Source organism: Salmo trutta, chromosome 38, assembly GCF_901001165.1.
Source record: "Salmo trutta chromosome 38, fSalTru1.1, whole genome shotgun sequence".
Lineage (NCBI taxonomy): Eukaryota > Metazoa > Chordata > Actinopteri > Salmoniformes > Salmonidae > Salmo > Salmo trutta.
Genome location: NC_042994.1, coordinates 15869250 through 15888343, shown reverse-complemented (window position 1 = coordinate 15888343; position 19094 = coordinate 15869250). Strand labels below are relative to the sequence as shown.

Below are 19094 nucleotides of genomic sequence, written 5' to 3'. Positions count from 1 at the left end.
GTATATACATATGAGATGAGTAATGCCAGATATGGAAACATTAAGTGAATGAGAGAGTATAGAAAACAGTGTATACACATGAGACGAGTAATGCCAGATATGTAAACCTTATTAAAGTGACTAGTGTTCCATTCCATAAAGTGGCCAGTGATTTCTAGTCTATGCCTATAGGCAGCAGCCTCTAATGTGCTAGTGATGGCTGTTTAACAGTCTGATGGCCTTGAGATAGAGGCTGTTTTTCAGTCTCTCGGTCTCTCGATCCCAGCTTTGATGCACCCGTACTGACCTCGCGTTCTGGATGATAGCGGGGTGAACAGGCAGTGGCTCAGGTGGTTAATGTCCTTGATGATCTACTTGGCCATCCTCTGACATCAGGTGCTGTAGGTGTCCTGGAGGGCGGGTAGTTTGCCCCAGGTAATGCGTTGGGCAGACCGCACCTCCCTCTGTGAAGCCTTGAGGTTAGGAGAAGTGCAGTTGCCGTACCAGGTGGTGATACAGCCCGACAAGATGCTTTCAATTGTGCATCTGTAAAAGTTTGTGAGGGTTTTAGATGACAAGCCTCATTTCGTTAGCCTCATTATCTCACAGTAAGACATTTAATTGTTGCACAGAAATGATTTGATATTGGGATAAAAACGGCGGCATTGGACCTTAAATATACACATAGTGTAAAAAATATTTTGAAAACATTATGCTCTTTCCATGACATAGACTGACCAGGTGAATAGATGTGAAACCTATGATCCCTTATTGATGTCACATGTAAATGAAGGGGAGGAGACAGGTTAAATTAGGATTTTTAAGCCTTGATAAAATTGAGACATGGATTGTGTATGTGTGCCATTCAGAGGGTGAATGGGCAAGACAAAAGATTTAAGTGCCTTTTGAATGGGGTACGGTAGTAGGGGCCAGGTGCTGCGGTTTATGTCCAAAACTGCAACTTTACTGGGTTTTTTACGCTCAACAGTTTCCAGTGTGTACTGTATCAAAAATGGTCCATTACCCAAAGAACATCCAGCCAACGTATTGGAGTCAACATGGGCCAGCATCCCTATGGAACGCTTTCAACACCTTATAGAGTCAATGCCCCAACGAATTTAAGCTGTTGTGAGGGAAAAAAAGGGGGGTGCAGCTCAATATTAAAAAGGTGTTCTTAATGTTTTGTACCCTCAGTGTATTTTATTGTTAAAGACCATGGTTCCTATTTCAACACAAGCACAACTTTTTACATCCCTCCATTGCTCAAAATACTTGGCATATGACTCTCACCTGTAATACATTTGGTGTATTTGAAGTACGTCCAGAGTCTATTTGGCCCTGTCTGATGATGAGTCCCCTGGTCCTCGTTGCTCATCGTGCCATCTGTGGGTAATACTTCCTTTATCCTCTTTCTCAAGGTGTTTCATAAACGTGAGAACTGTAAGGCATTCATCCACCGCCGTGTTCGTGTTGCTCGTTCTGATATTTCTTAACGTCTTTCTTTGTATTTTCTTGTATTTGGAAATTATTTTGGATTGTTAGGTATTACTGCACTGTTGGAGCAAGCGTTTCACTGCACCAGCGATAACATCTGCGAAATATGTGTACGCGACCAATAAAATGTGATTTGATTTGTTCACTGATCTGATTCCTCGGTACATTTGATTTCTCTGTGTACTCCTGTTCCGCATCGTAAATTCCACTTTTTTCCCCTTCTAAGCATCAAGTCAGAATGTCTGAAATCGTTTAAATGTTTTCCTCTTCAGACTGTGGACTAAGCATCCATTTTAGGAGGAGAAAAAAAGGACACCAGCTGTGTTTTTTTCCACATCTTGCATGCGGTCATGCGTGAATCCTCGGCTCCAGCCATATGTTTAACATTATATGTACTCTATGTCAGAGCTGAGAGCAGTCAGCAGAGTTATGCTCCTTCTTCCCCGCTGACCGTGAATCACACTGGGCTTGATCCACGCCCTCTCCTTATGGTTTGTTGTTGTTCCTTCCCCATTAAATGCTGAACTAGCACTCATTACATAGTGTATGTACATCCAAGATAAAGTATGATAGCATGGAATAGGTATGCTGATCCAAATGTAGCCTTGGTTTTGGTGTCATCACTTTTATTCTGAAGCGATACATGAGTCAGTATTATTGGCTGTAGTTGTTTTATTGTGAAGCACTTGAATATTACCATGATGCCCCTGCGTGTTAGCATCCTGTAGCAATGCTAATCCAAAGGTAAACTATGGCAGCTAGCATTAAAAGGCAATGCTTAAAACTATGCATTCAGGTAGGTGTTATGGCATGCTGTACACAAAGTTTTGGATAGCATGCTAACTATGCTAATCCAATTAACTACACTAACGAACAGGTGTAGCATTCCATTTTAGCAGCAATCTATCTGTATGCTAACGTTGTGCTAGCACAAATGTGGCCTGTTGGCTTAGTGAACGCCTAGAGCATTACCACTATAAGGCTATAATGATTAACAGTCTCATGATCTGAACCTATTTCCTTGATAAAACATGATCTTATTAGGTTACATCATAGACAGAATGGCTAACATCAAAAGGTGCAAAAGACCTATTGACCAGGTGCCAAATCTTATTTTTCTTTTACTCAAATGGAAGATAAGAAAATAAGAGACAAAGCCCTTGGGCCTTTGTCCATATAGTTATTGAGGCTCAATTTCCTCTCTCTCTCTCTCTCTCTCTTTTTATAGCTCTCTCCTCCCCCTCTCAATGGTTGAAGTTTTAAGAGGTATATTTTGGAACTTAATTTTGACATAGTGTTAGCAGTTGGTGCGTAGGTAAAACTCACTCCTGCTGGGGTGAGGACAAATATATTCAACTAAATAAAAGGAAGTTACAGACTTAATGTGGCCACTATGGAAAAAGTGCTTAGTTAAACTCAGCTAATGGCTCAATTATAACAATATCGCTAATTAGCAAAGAAAAATGCTAATGCTATTAACACAAGGGGGTCAAACTGGTTGCCTGTGCTTGCATGTTAAGTTCTGAGTTGCTAGAAAATCCTTCTAAGAGAAGTCTCATGTCGTTGCGTCATAATAATGGGCATTATTTTCACTTTTATGTGGTTCTCCTACAGAGAAAATAAGCCTGATCTTTGCGTTTGTGGTTGCTCCAACTGTTGACTCCCACCTCCCACACACCATATTATTCCCAGCAACACTGTTCACTCCAAAGTTTGCACACAATAAATAATGATATGCCCAAAGCAGTTAGTAGTTAGCCGGCTCTCAGTTTCCTGGCTGGAGTTGAAATGAAATGGTAATTTTGACTTGAGGAGGATTTCAAAGGAATGGCGTCCACTTTTCATCTCCGTACATACCACGAGCTAGCTCTCTCGCCGACACATTCATGCTGGGTTCTGAATAAAAAGGTGGAATTGTACATTTTTTGCATGACTTTTCTCTCCCATTTCCGTTCTATCCCTAAAGAAGCTAGATGTAAAGATGGAGATATCTTCCTCTTTAGATGTTTGTTCTGATGGTCACTTTTTACATAACATCTTCCCCCATGCGGGACCGATAGATTGAAGTGTCATTGTTAAAAGATGGTTTCCTCCAGGCATTTGAATAGATAATATTATGCATTTGTTATGAATCTCTTCATGGGGACAAAGTTTGTCTTGGGTGCAGTTGCGGGTACAAAAATATTGTATTCTCTCTCCCTGCTATTGTTGTATCAAGCTTTTCAACGAGTCAAAGGATATTTGTTGAAAAGTTTGTCAAAAGAAACATTGACTGACACATTTTATCCTCCCTTTTTGATCCTGCAGTGTTTCCGTTTGTGTGTCAACAAGTTTTACGATTACAAGATCTCCAACTGCCTGACGTTCCTTACAAACGTTTCCCACCTAACTGCTGCTCATTGTAGTTCTGTATGCAAAACGTTATCATCCTAATTATGTGTGTGTCTTTTGTCTTAGAGCTACCATGCTGTCCTGCAGTGATGATGTGGTGAACCTCAAGAAGCAGAAAACACATGGGCCATCGCCCTCCAGCTCCCTTCACTACTATAGCAGGGGACAGAGGAAAGTGGACGTTCAAACAACACAGACAAGGTGTGGACACAACACAACCACACCTACTGACCAGTGGAGGCTGCTGAGGGGAGGACGGCTCAAAATAATGGCTGGAACGGAGCATGTGGAATGGCATCAAACACATGTGTTTGGTCTATTTCATACCATTCCACCTATTCTGCTCAAGCCATTACCACAAGCCCGTCCTCCCTTAATAAGGTGCCACCAACCTCCTGTGCTACTGACACACAATAACTGCCAACATACACAGCCTTGCAACACCCAACAGACCCGGGTTCGAACCCAGTGAGTCACAATAGCAGCCTGGGAGAATAACACAGGAGTAATAATCTTTGGGGTATCTGACTGTTCCCCAGTGAGCCTATTTATCACATACCATGCCTAGGCTTTAGCTCAGCAGGCTAGCACAGTCTTCTGGAAAACAGGACACCTGGGTTTGAACCCAGTCAGTCACAATAGCAGTCTGGGTAATAATACAGGAGTATTTACAGGTTACCCAGTCAGCCTATAGGTCTGCCTATTCCATTCCATTGACAAGCAGCCATGCGGTTGTGTCACCTTAACAAAGGTTGGGTGAGAAAAGGCCCGGCTGTAGTCTAGTGTCTTCATTATCTCTGGGTACCCATCACATGAACACTCGGTGGGTTAAATTGCAGTTGATTAAAAGTCTGTATGCATGGGCGAGCAAGGAAGAAAGTTGCATTCAAGGAGAGGGAGTGAGAAGACTTTAGGGACTTCTATAAAACCCATGTGAGAGTGTGATATTCATGCAAAATGTGTTGCACTTTCAAAACTTACTTAAAAGCCTTTTACTGCTCTAGTTCTTCCTTTTTTTCTTGGAAATAATAATACTCGAACTGAAGTGGAACAGTTGAAAAATCCCCTACCTCCTTAAATACTGTATACTGTGAATCACTCCTACTTCTATATCTTTCAAGTGATCCTCTTAAAGGGGAATGATACCAACACTGCATAAAAAAATATTCCAGCCTTTATTGTGTGTAAGTTACTGTTACCACACAGTTCACTCCATTTGACCACAATACTTACCTTGGTTAAAAGTTCACCTCGAAATTATGAAGTTAGTCTCTGATGTCTGTTTTCACCCTTTGTTGCTTTTTTAGCCACGATAATCTCCACTGTAGAAGTGGTTTCAGCTGGATGGGAGGGGAGTAAAGGGAGGGAGGGAGGGGGGGAGAGAGGGAGGGAGGGAGAGGGGAAGACTCTAACCTTCATGCTTTTTGCATAGCGGGTCATGCTTTGTTTAAATTTCCCAGATCAAAGAGCTCAATGCAAATTCCTCCAGCTCCAAACCACCATTTGATGTTCTGGGAGCCAAATTATTGTGGTGATTACCGTTAGCCGTACACAACGGTTAGCACCGGGCCAAACAATCTCCTTGTTGTGTCTTGCAATTAGCGCTGTGACTTTTTAGGCCTAGCTAGCGTCTGAAGTACATCCACAATAAGACTGGCTGTTGGGGTTGATAAAGTGATTTGGCTTTGCAGTTCCTTTCATCCTAGCAAAGTCGGGATGTTGCAGGGCTCTTGCGGGTACCATATGCATATTCACACCTCCTCCTTATTCTTCTTCTGGTGACAACAGCACCACTGTGTTCTATACTCTGAAGCTAGCGCTACGTGCTATCAGTGTCTTAGAAATAGTATTACAGAACTAGAAAAGGTACTTTTCTTAAAAGAAAATGTGTGTGCCGCTTTAGTGGATTTCTATTTCTACACTGAACAAAAATATAAATGCAACATACAACAATTTCAAAGATTTTACTGAGTTACAGTTCATATCAGGAAATCAGTCAGTTTAAATAAATTCATTAGGCCCTAATTTATGGATTTCACATGACTGGGAATACAGATATGCACATGTTGGCCACAGATACCTTAAAAAAAAAAGTTAGGAGTGTCTCATGCAGGGCAACGCATCTCCTTCGCATTGAGTTGATCAGGCTGTTGATTGTGGCCTGTGGAATGTTGTCCTACTTCTCTTCAATGGCTGTGCGAAGTCGCTGGATATTGGCAGGAACTTGAACACGCTGTCGTACATGTCGATCCAGAGCTTCCCAAACATGCTCAATGGGTGACATGTCTGGTGAGTATGCAGGCCATGGAAGAACTGGGACATTTTCAGCTTCCAGGAATTGTGTACAGATCCTTGTGACATGGGTCCGTGCATTGTCATGCTGAAACATGGTGATGGCGGCGGATGAATGGCGCGGCAATGAGGCTCAGGATCTCTTCAAGGTATCTCTGTGCATTCAAATTGCCATCAATAAAATGCAATTGGGTTCATTGTCTGTAGCTTCTGCCTGCCCATACCATAGCCCCACCACCACCATGGGGCACTCTGTTCACAACATTGACATCAGCAAACCGCTCGCCCACACGACGCCATACACATGGTCTGCGATTGTGAGGCCGGTTGGACGTCCTGCTAAAACGATGTTGGAGGAGGCTTATGGTAGATAAACTAACATTGCATTCTCTGGCAACAGCTGGTGGACATTCCTGCAATCAGCATGCCAATTGCACGCTCCCTCAACACTTGAGACATCTGTGGCATTGTGTGTGTAAAAAAACTGCATATTTTAGAGTGGCCTTTTGTTGTCCCCAGCACAAGGTGCACCTGTGTAATGATCATGCTGTTTAATCAGCTTCTTGATATGCCACACCTGTCAGGTGGATAGATTATCTTGGCAAAAGAGAAATGCTCTCTAACAGGGATGTAAACAAATTTGTGGACAACATTTTTGAGAAATAAGCTTTTTGTGAATATGGAAAATCTTTTATTTCAGCTCATGAAACATGGAACCATGACTTTACATGTTGCATTTATATTTTTGTTCAGTGTGATCTGTTTAAAATACTCAACCTTAATTGGGAAACCTGTTGACCTGTATACAGTTGGTGCTCCACCACATGTTATAACTTAAGGCTTTAAAGATACCTTTTAACATTATACATGATACCTACAGGTACATACCTTCCACATACAGTATACCATTACACACGAAAGCAGTAATCCACCTGACCTTTATTAACGCATACAGTCTCTAGGCACAAGATACCACAAGCTGGTAGAAAGCTACAGTAAAATATACATTGATATTTATACACAATATATTTTGGTACGGTTTCATGAGCACAGAGGTTATAAGTAGGGCCTTTTGGGAGCCTAAGCAAAAAGAAATTGGTGGGGCTCCCCCACCCCAAGAGCAAAACATTTTAGTGCCCCTCCCCCCTCTTGAAGGCAGAGAGAAACACGTTTTAGAGTTCATTTCCTGCAATTCTACACATTTTGCCATGACTTATGCCATGGTGTTATGATATCTGAGTTAGAATGACTATAAAAATCAATGGGGGCCTCCTGGAGGTCAAAGCCCCCGGGCATGTGCCCTTCATGCCTGGTTGATAATTCAATCATGATTACTGCAATTTTAGATAGCTGGCTAGACTAACAAAAAAGAAATGTTAGCTGACGGGCTCATTGACCGACTGTCAGTGACTGACATAACAAGAGAAAAACTGCAGTGCACCACCACATTTTGAAATTGCACCTTGTGTATTCTACAATTATAACTCTCAACGGTAAGTTGAGACCCCAACTGAGTTCCCAGTCGGCCTCTTAAGTCGCTTATGCCCAAGGCCGGCCCTGATCTTAAGTCACGGAGAGCCACAAAGACAGTATGTATGTATGCCTTTGTGTTCAACCCTATTCAAACCAACACATCAGCTCTGAATACCCGAAGTCAATAATCAGTGCGTACTTCGCATTCAGACACGTTCGCATACTCTGACATTATTTTTGTTTGGGGTTATTGAAGGCAGCAGCCGGTTGAAAGGATAACTTTGCCTGTGGGAAGGACGGGCACAGAGGATCAAGTTTAGCTGTATTTTTGATAACACTTTCCATTCCAGAGGCACTAGCCCAGCTCTGATGCCTCACTCTTTGATTGTCTCTTTAATGTTCGAAGCCGTTGATGCCTCCTACAGCGGAGCCGTGCAGGGGTGGAGGTGAATGAATGGCCAAGGATTACAGCAACCGAAATGGAGATGGATTTCTTCAGACACATTGGAGGATGTTGGTTTTCAAGGCCTTGTATATGTAACAATGTTGTCCGAAAAAGAACGCCTGTGTTCTGAATGTGTCACGTACAATTAGCACTGTCACATAGCTATATATGTAGACAACCCGATGATGCTAGCGTCTGATCAAACGTACAGTACGCCCTGTATGGTCACCTTCCGGGGTGAAGAAAGAGAGAATGTTGGCTGACTGAGAGATGACACATAGTTAGTTTGAAGCTCATATCAAGGAGGGGGTATAGATAGAAATTCTGATTCCATGTGCTCTTTGAGCCTGCTGTCGTGGCGTAGCGGCCTACACTTAAAGCCGGCAAACTCAAGTTTTGAAACCTGGCTATTTTATTTCCACCATTTTGAGTCTTCTCTGTTTCTCTGTGAGCGAGGCGTATTTGTGGCGACCTCAACAAAGATGCCGGATTAGCGACAGAGAAAGAGCCTTGGAAACGCTCCTTTTTTTGTGTATTTCCGAGCAGAAATGTAACAGTATTAGATAGACTTTAATTACACAGGCTCGTGGATGGGCCTCTTTTCTCTCAGCGGTGAAAACGCTTAGCGTTTGTTGTCGTTTCAAGGCTCTCAAAAGGATGTGTTGGCATGTGCAGGGCCCTGGCAGAGGAAGCAGAAGGGGGAGCATTGAACTGTTATTGTTTGAAAAGCGTGTAAGCGGCCTTCACAACGGCACAGCCACATCCACAAAACGGGCAAGAAAAAATTGAGAAAACCCTCTTGACAGACGGCTTAACAGGCAAAACCGAATTTTGTCTTTTGCCGGCTAGACGTCAGATGCCTTGCCAATGAGAGAGAGCGAAAGCACACCACAAAATCTCTCTCCTGCGTCTTTCTCACCCTCTCTTTTCTCCTCCGCTTGAAGTCGGTTTGGTGAATGCAAACATCAAAGGACGAAACGCTCCGATTGTACATTGTTGTTCCAGTAACCACATGAAAAGGAGAGAGGAGTGAGGAGACCGGGATTTTTTCCCTTCCCGACAGAAATAGGCAGGAACGGAGGATTGGTTATCTCTTCCTTTCAAATGTCTTCCTCTTCTTTCTAACCACCTTCGTGATCTTAACGCCTGACCAGCTCTGCTACAAAGCAGAGGCCTCCTGTATGTTGTGTGTTAATCTTCCACAAACAGAGGAGCTGATGTGAGCAGAAAAAGCCACAGGGCCTGTTAGGAGGAGGCTTATATTAGTTTCAGCTAGTCATGCTCCTGACTCATTGTCATTAAACAAGCTCTGGGATGGGATGTCAACTTAGAGGAACTCTTCTAGCTCTCTACGGCTCTACAGGCCGCAGACGTTCCACACGTGTTGTAAAGAGGTCTCCGCTGCTAACCTGACAAAACAGCCCCAACTTGTGCTTCTACTTATCAGAGGGCTTTAGCAGAGCTCGCCTTATCTTTACACAAGGACCACCCAGGAGGGACAAATCACTTCTCACCTTCAGTCGTTTTGTGTGTACGCGTGTGTGGCCTAGGGTATGTACAAGCTCATGTATGTGCGTGCCTAAACAACTGCAAGTGCGTATGAGTGTGTGTCCCTAAGTAACTGCAAGCTTATGGAGTACATGTGTGTCTGCATGTGTTTTATTTGTGTCACTGTCTACCTCCCACCATCTGGGACCTGTTTGGAGAGATTCTCTGTAAAACCCACAGTCACGCTGAGGAAGGATTACCACTGTGAAAGCAGCACCTGGAAGAAACTCTGCTCTCCTCTCTTCTCCTTGGCTCCTTCAGATGCTGAAAGAGGTTCTGGGTTCTCTGCTGGAGGCACAGGATTTGTGTCTGACCTACATGGGAGTCCTGGAGCGCTGTATCCTTCCATAAAAGCAACAAGCCAACATCTACCTAGCCAGCTTTTTTTCCCTCTACCACCAAGATAGATTCAAGTGTGGATTATACTATTGTTGTGGTGTGCTGTAAATTTCTTGAACATTGAGTGACTTTTGAGATTGCTAGTGTTGTAATCCTATACAAGGCCCAGTTTATTCTTGACCACCTGACCTGACCAGGAAAAACACTGTGCCCTACAGATGTACGATCTTAATTTGAGCCAGTTTGCTACAGCAGGACAATAATCCTGCAGCAACAGGAAATTTGAATTATTATGTGGATTCTAATTAATGGACATTTTTTGTAAGGGAAAATCAAGTCTGAAATGTTTGTGGAAATTTTCAAACTTCAGAAGCCTTTTTAAACCTCAAATACACTACAAGTTTTAAATGCAACAGGGTGATCAAATTAAGACCCTACATCTGTAGTTATAGGTCATAACTCGGTGCCCTGAGCTTTTTCCTGGTCAGGTCATATAGCCAGGAAAAACTCCAGGCCCTAATCATAGAGTATTTCCAACTGTGATTGTCCCAAGAAATCCTGCTCTACTGGTTGGAGGAACCATGTTTGGGGAGCTGTGTTCATATTGCCTGGCCTGGGGTGTCGCCTCTGGGGCTGTGGTCTCTCCATGGTGGGTGGTGGATAGGGTGAACGCAGTGTGGCCTGGCATCCAGCACTGTGTGCTGTAAGAATGTGCTGAGTTATGCAGAGTTCCTGACCAACCCACACGGCTGGCTTATCGGACGTCACCATGCTACGGTTCAAAGGCAGGAGCCGGGACTCTTTCTGATCCATGTCTGAAACATGTCTGTGTGTGTGCGTGTGCATGCATGTGTATCTTTGTGTGTCGTCTTTGGACACACTGTCTCCACACTGTCTCCACTAGCATGTACCACTGTCTCCACACTGTCTCCACTATCATGTACCACTGTCTCCACTATCCTGTACCACTGCCTCCACACTGTCTCCACTATCATGTACCACTGTCTCCACTATCATTTACCACTGTCTCCACTATCCTGTACCACTGCCTCCACACTGTCTCCACTATCATGCACCACTGTCTCTACACTGCCTCCACACTGTCTCCACTATCATGTACCACTGTCTCCACACTGTCTCCACTATCATGTACCACTGTCTCCACTATCCTGTACCACTGCCTCCACACTGTCTCCACTATCATGTACCACTGTCTCCACACTGTCTCCACACTGTCTCCACTATCATGTACCACTGTCTCCACACTGTTTCCACTATCCTGTACCACTGCCTCCACTATACTGTACCACTGTCTCCACACTGTCTCCACTATCATTTACCACTGTCTCCACACTGTCTCCACTATCATGTACCACTGTCTCCACACTGTCTCCACTATTATTTACCAAGGCCCTTAACCCTTCCACCCCTATCTCCCTCCAATAACCCTACCCCTTTGCCATCTTCCTCTCCACTGTTCCCCTCCTCCCCCAGCCCTGCCCTGCTCCTATTGGCCTCTGTGGTGTCTGGTGTTGTCAGGGGGGGGTGACATCATCTGTTACAATGAGTCCACTGCCTCCTCCAGTTCTACTGTGTACTGTTAGAGTCAATGTCACTGTGTACTGTTAGAGTCAATGGGCCGTGTTGTTCTCTGCTCCCTGACATTGGTATGGCACGCTCCTACTGTCATAATGAAAGAGAGAGGAGCATTGTGTGGCTGAAGTCATTATAGTCCCAGTTCATCTGAAGGGAAGCTTGACTGTTGTTACTGTTAGCTCTCTGGATGCTGTGTAGGAGGAAGGTGTGTGTTTGAGACTTATATTAGATAGAACTCTGTACATTCTAACTTCAACTGTACTGTTTTAATTGCACAATGTCTGTGCATTACAGTACAAATGTGTGTGTGTGTGTGTGTGTATTTTTTGTTTTACTGTCCTGGTGGGACCAGAAGTCCCCCAAAGACTAGTAAAACTAGGACAAGTGGGGACATTTTGCCAGTCCCCACAAGGCAAAAGGCTAGTTTAGGTTTAGGGTTAGAATTAGGGTTAGGGGTTACGTTTAGGGTTAGGAGTTAGGGTTAGGCTTAGAGGTTAGGGGTTAAGGTTAAGGTTAGGGTTAGGATTAGGGTTAGATTAAGGGTTAGGGTTAGGAAAATAGTTTTTGAATGGGAATCAATTGTTTGGTCCACACATGGATAGTAAAACAAGTGTGTGTGTGTGTGTGTGTGTGTGTGTGTGTGTGTGTGTGTGTGTGTGTGTGTGTGTGTGTGTGTGTGTGTGTGTGTGTGTGTGTGTGCGTGTGTGCGTGCGTGCGTGCGTGCGTGCAGGTGACTGCCCTTGTGTGTGGAGGCAGAGAGTTAAAAGTCAGTGTGTTTATGGAATTCAGTCTTTCCTGCGGGCCTATTTTTATGGCGCTACCTTGTTTGTGTTGTCTTAATTAGTACGGGCCATGATTAGATCTTCACAGTAGCTAGAACAACCTCACGTAATTAAGGCTTTACTCCTAGAGCAAAATAACCTTTGAAGATGGTAGACAAAACAGATGAATCCTTGAAAAAGGCAGTTACCCTTAAATCTATGTAATCTAGGTCTATGGCCTCTGCTGTTATTCTTTCAGGCTGATTCAGTTGAAGGAGGCATCCTGATCTGTTTGTTTTTGACACATAAAAGACATTAGTAATCAATTCAGCGGATGAACTGGGCATAGCAGAGAGTTAAACAATGTTGTGAAACTTCTGTCTCTGACCTTTGCACTGTCTCTAGTTCACTCATCTCCACTGCAGATTAAAGAAAAGTGTTCATAGAATCAAATGATAAGTATTGTAGGCACATTTGAACCTTTATTTAACTAGGCAAGTCAGTTAACCCTACTGTTGTGTTGGTTTTATGTTAATTCATTCTGTGTTCCCGGTCCAAAATGACCGCCCCATTATAGCTGATTATAAATCCATAATAATACATATATTATCACCTAACGTTGTGCTAGATCTTTTTATCAACTTAAGTTCTTGTGAACATTACAAGTTTTGAACTTCTATTTGCTATTTATGGCCTGTAGGCCTCATTGACCTGAGCTCATACAACTTGTTTTTCAGTAACAAAATGCATAATGTATGATTATTTTGACTATAACAAATACTCAGATGAAATGTATTGTGCTATTTATTACAGACGACTTTGTGTCAAAGTTTAACAGGGACTCTCTCCTCCTCACTAGTGTCATGATCAAAGATATGATCAAGAGCCTCACATTGTAACAACTGTCGATGAAGAGAGTGGACCAAGGTGCAGCGGAGTTAGTGTTCATCATGTAATATTTAATTGAACAATGTGAACACTATACAAAAACAAGAAAAGAGAAAACCGACAGCCAACAGTCCTGTCAGGTGCAAACACTAACAGAAACAATTACCCACAAAACCCAAAGGAAAAACATGCTCCTTATGTGTGACTCCCAATCAGCAACAACGAGCTTCAGCTGTGCCTGATTGGGAGCCACACACACGGCCCAAAACAAAGAAATACAAAAACATAGAAAAAGGAACATAGAACGCCCACCCAATGTAACTCCCTGGCCTAACCAAAATAAATAACAAAAAACCCCTCTCTATGGCCAGGGCGTTACAGACATACAGTATATCGTTTGGTCATTGTGCTGCCACAGAATGAATTGTGAGCAAGGCCTCAAAAAAGCTTTATATACCAGAGCTGTGAGGAAAGTTCTATATATTATTGAAACAATGTTGCGATTGTTTGTGACAATGCTGACAGGTGTGGTTCCCGTGGGGGAAAGATTCTATTGGGGAAAGGTTCCCGTGGGGGTTGCCATGGAAGCCAAGAAGGGAAGTGAGGTGTGTGTGTGTGCTCAAACACACATGCATGTGGGGGTCTGGGAGAGGAAGTGTGTCCATCTGATGAATGGGCATGTGCCTGAACTCAATTTTATACACTAATTGTAGTCTCACTCATTCATTTCTAATGACCGGTCATTTTTGACCGGGAACACCACAGGTGTACAGAAGTGAAATAAAATGAAAATCATCAAAATGTATTTTGTGTGTTCAGATGCCCTGTATGGACAAAGTCATGGAACCTTACGACAATCAAATTAAATGAACTACATTTTTCAGAGAGAAAACCCGAACAACGCTGGGCCAATTGTGCGCCACCTTATGGGACACCCAATCATGACCGGATGTGATGCAGCCTGGATTCGAACCAGATACTGCAGTGACGTCTCTTGCACTTAGACCGCTTGTCACGCCCTGACCAGTGAAAGAGGTCATTTGCCATAGTAGTATGGTTTAGGCCGTGGCAGGGGGGTTTGTTTTGTATTTATTTTGGGTTTTCTGTTTCTATGTGGGTTTGTTCTAGTTATCTATTTCTATGTGTTGGTTTTCATATTCGGCCGGGTATGGTTTCCAATCAGAGGCAGGTGTCTTTCGTTGTCTCTGATTGGAAGCCATACTTAGGCAGCCTGTTTTTCCTTTGGGGTTGTGGGTAGTTATTTTCTGTTTAGTCTATGTGTACCTGACGGGACTGTGTTGGTCGTTTTTGTTATTTTGTCAAGTGTCGTCATTAAAGCATTGAAAATGAGCACTATCCATGCTGCGTCTTGGTCTCCATTTCATGACCCCTGTGACAGAACTACCCACCATAAAAGGACCAAGCAGCGTGAGAGGAGGTATCTTGAGTCGTGGACGTGGGAAGAGATCCTTGATGGAAAGGGACCATGGAGCCAGGCTGGGGAGTACCAGTGCCCGAAGAAGGAACTGGAAGAAGCTAAGAGGGAACGACGGGATTACGAGGCGTTGTATCCTCCAATTGGGGAGGTGAAGAGACAGCCCCAAAACAAATTCGGGGGGGCATAAGGGGAGTTTGGCTAGGTCAGGGGGGAACCCTGACCTAACTTCCCGGGCATTTCGGAGGGAGCCATGGAGGAAACCAGAGCCAGTTGGGGAATCAAGAGCGGATTACGTCGCTAGATTCCGGAGAGAGGGACTGGCGGAAAGGGCACGATGGAGCAGACGCACAGAGAGAAGAGCTATGCAGTATGGAGTAATGCGCACTATGTCGCCCATACGCACTCACAGCCCGGTGCGGTCGATACAGGCTCCTCAATGTTGTCGTACGACAGTTAGCCGGCAGCCAGGTAAAAGTGTGCCGGCTCAACGTATCTGGCCTCCAGTGCGACTCCTCGGCCCAATATATCCTACGCCTGCTCCACGCACGATACTCCGCATTCTCCAGCACAGCCCAGTTCGTCCTGTGCCAGCGCTTCGCCCTTGCCGGGCTAAAGCCAGCATCGAGCCAGGACCGTTTATGCAAGCTGTAAGCGTCAGACCTCCAGTTGAAATCCATGGCCTAGTATATCCTACGCCTGCTCCACGCACGGTACCCTGCATTCCCCAGCACAGCCCAGTTTGTCCTTTTCCGGCGCTCCGCCCTTGCCGGGCTAGCGTCAGCATTGAGCCAGGACGGGTTGTGCTAGCCGCAAGTACCAGACCTCCAGTAAGCCTCCATGGCCCAGTACATCCGGTGCCGGCTCCGCGCACTCGTCTACCAGTGCGCCCTCCGCTCCTCAGCCCGGAGCCTCCAGCGACGCTCCTCAGCCCGGAGCCTCCGGCGACGCTCTTCAGCCCGGAGCCTCCGGCGACGCTCCTCAGTCCGGAGCCTCCGGCGACGCCTCTCAGCCCGGAGCCTCCGGCGACGCCCCTCAGCCCGGAGCCTCCGGCGACGCTCCTCAGCCCGGAGCCTCCGGCGACGCTCTTCAGCCCGGAGCCTCCGGCGACGTTCCCCAGTCCGGAGCCTCCGGCGACGCCTCCCAGTCCGGAGCCTCCGGCGACGCCTCTCAGTCCGGAGCCTTCAGCAGTGGTCTGCAACCCAGAGCCTTCAGCGGTGGTCTGCAACCCAGAGCCTTCAGCGGTGGTCTGCAACCCAGAGCCTTCAGCGGTGGTCTGCAGCCCAGAGCCTTCAGCGGTGGTCTGCAACCCAGAGCCTTCAGCGGTGGTCTGCAACCCAGAGCCTTCAGCGGTGGTTGGCAGCGCAGAACAGGTCAGGGTTCCAGAAGCAGAGGGATCTGCGGGCAGAAAGGGGGCTACGCCCGGAGCCGGAGCCACCTCCAGAGCTGGAGGATTGGCGGAAGGTCTGGGTGTAGCACAGGAGCCGTCATTGACGGTGGCCACCCTCCCTTCCCTCCCTTTTTGTTTAGGGTTGTTTTTGTGGGTTTTTGGTTTGGTGTGCAGTCCTTTGGGGGGGGCTGTACTGTCACGTCCTGACCAGTGAAAGAGGTCATTTGCCATAGTAGTATGGTCAGGGTGTGGCAGGAGGGTTTGTTTTGTATGTATTTTGGGTTTTCTGTTTCTATGTGGGTTTGTTCTAGTTATCTATTTCTATGTGTTGGTTTTCATGTTCGGCCGGGTATGGTTTCCAATCAGAGGCAGGTGTCTTTCGTTGTCTCTGATTGGAAGCCATACTTGTTATTTTCTGTTTAGTCTATGTGTACCTGACGGGACTGTGTTGGTCGTTTTTGTTATTTTGTCAAGTGTCGTCATTAAAGTATTGAAAATGAGCACTATCCACGCTGCGTCTAGGTCTCCATTTCACGACCCCTATGACACCGCTGCGCAACTCGGGAGCCCACATACTTGGAGACAATTCCTCAGGAATTTACCATAGGTGTCGCACACACTTATTGAAGACAAAATAATTCCCCCTCCCTTGTCAAGAAATATTCCCGCTTACTTTCATTACATATGGAGAATTGTCCTAATTTCTCTTCCTTTACCTCAAATCGAACACTTTAGAAGTCAAACCCGCCTTTTTTCGTTGTGTTTACCTCATGTGATTTGAGCTCTTTTGTGCTCTTCTGTGGCGACGCAAACTTTGTGAGCGATGTGACTTCTTCATATCCAGGGGAGTGGTGTCTGACGAGGTTTTGTTACGTTCTCCTGTTTCTGAGAGTGAGCACATTCTTCCCTGCGGGTTCATTAGCATACATCAAGCCCCTGTCGTCAAACCGCAAACTTAATTTGAATATTCGTTCGGGAACGGTGTCTTTCAACAGGCAGCTGTCAGACACATCAACCACACGACACACGGTAGAGAAGGCGGAGGACAAGTTAAATCGAAGTACACTCTCAAAGGCTATATTTAGATGACATGTCACTTTCTTTTTTCAAGAGAAGAAGCTCTTTCGAAGTAGTCAATACCGAGTGCTTTATCAGGAACCAAAAAAACTTAGAACAATTGGAAAAGATGAAGTGATTTTCAGTTTTTTTGCTTGAAAGACAGAAAAGTGAGATTGTTCCCAAGTAGACAGGAGCGTTTAAGGGCCTCGTGTTTTGAGCCGCTCATCAGTCAAGGAGAAACGAGCAGCACCTCCCGATGGCGTCTGATCGTTAGGTGTCCTCAAAGTGTCTCAAAGTCTCTTTGTTATCGCTGAGTGCGTCGATTAAAGAAACGAATATCATTTATTCATCCCCGCCATTGTGGGAAAGAAAAGGATTCAAGAGTTTGTGTTTCATTTCCGTCAAATTCAGAGGTACCTTGATGAAGTCAGCTTTCTTTGTCAAGCTGTGTGGTGAGACGAGGCTGAGAGCTGTGGCCCATTTGAAAATGTATATTTTGGGGGGAGGGGGCACTTTGAACGGTTTTTGGTAAGATAAGCGGTATTTAAACTTTTTTGTGGAACTTTGAATTGTAGGGCAGCGATACTGAGGAGAAAATACTACTAAAACGCTGCTCCCCTGTTTGTGGAGTAGATGAAGCACGCTAACACAGAACAATAGAACAAAAAAAATGACCTTGTAAGACTCTTATGTGTAAGTGTGTATAGATAAATGTCAAATGGATTTCAGTGACGTGGACATTGTGGAAGAGTCAGCGTACACTGGATGGGTCTGGTTATTCTTTCAGTGTGGGACAAAAACATATTAATTTAAACCCCCTTTCCATGTGTGAAGTCTGATTCTTTAGTATCCTTGACAGTCTCAGTCCCATATGTTCCGACCGTTTACATTTCAAGATTACAATCCTGTTTCATGGTTTCTTTTGGTGGTTGAAAAGTTATTTTCAAGCCGGGAAGTTTTGCCGTCTTCACTTTTCAACTGGCAAGATGAATATCGGTGGGACAAAGCAGAGAAGGGAAGGCTTTTGACTAGACTTCTAAGAGCCAGGAGCGAGTCCTGTCTTTCTTTTGCAGTTCCCTATAACTGGCTGCCTCGCCTAGCTGCTGAAGAGACACTATATCAAATGCAAAGTGAGAAGTCAAAGTCTTTCAAGTTACATCAGTAGATCCTTGTGGAAATGCTCCTCTGCTAAGCTTAGGTTTTTCAGAACTTTTTTCCATTTAAAAAGAGGAGATTGGTTCATTTTCTCCATGTTTTTGGATGGTTGCTTATGAGCAGTTATGAGCAGGAAGTGTTATAATAAGCAGTTATAAGCAGAAAGAAAGTAAGTTATAAGCAGGAAGTGTTTTAATTAGCAGTTATGACCAGTTATAAGCAGAAAGAAAGTAAGTTATGAACAGAAAGTGTTATAATAACCAGTCATGACCAGTTATGAGCAGGACGTGTATGTTGTTTTTACTGTACTGCCATTAATGGACAGCACTCTTGTTTTAAAGAGGGATAAAGGCCTCTGTCTGTATCGTATTCACTAAAGTATAACCACAGGACATTCACCCTAAAAACTCCCTTGAATGAAGTGCAGTGGATGTCATCGGATAGCTAGGTGTCAACAGAGAAACGGCAGATGTTGTAATAAGGAGTTAACACGATTTAGCAACAAACAAAAAAAACGTCAAGAGAAAACCATGATTAAGTGGATCTTTCTTGAGTGTCGTCACATTTTTGTTTTAAGTATTTTTGTCGATGATTAGAAGTAAACAGTTCTTTCACAGAGACGCTAACTCGATTTGCCCCTGACACTTTCAAGTATCTCAGATCAGTTTAAAGACCGTCCAACCACATCAAGACTACATTTATTTTCTCTCTAATGCAGTCTGGTTTCTGTTGAGAATTTGATGTCTGAACATGCTGTGTTAGATATTTTAAGTCTAAACAGTCAGTGTTTTGTGTTCACCAAGGTTGGGTGGCCAGTGGTTAACACTCTCAATAGCACTTTCTAGGGTT

At 44.6% G+C, this 19094-nt stretch overlaps 1 protein-coding gene across 3 annotated transcripts in view; it reads left to right on the top strand.

Moving 5' to 3' along the window:
* LOC115178919 (axin-2) overlaps nt 1–19094 on the top strand; it is an 81686-nt gene that overhangs the window by 25403 nt on the left and 37189 nt on the right. For all 3 annotated transcript variants that reach the window (XM_029740363.1, XM_029740364.1, XM_029740365.1), the window contains one exon: nt 3931–4065. The gene's annotated coding sequence lies outside the window, so the exon portion shown is untranslated. The remainder of the gene's footprint in view (nt 1–3930; nt 4066–19094) is intronic.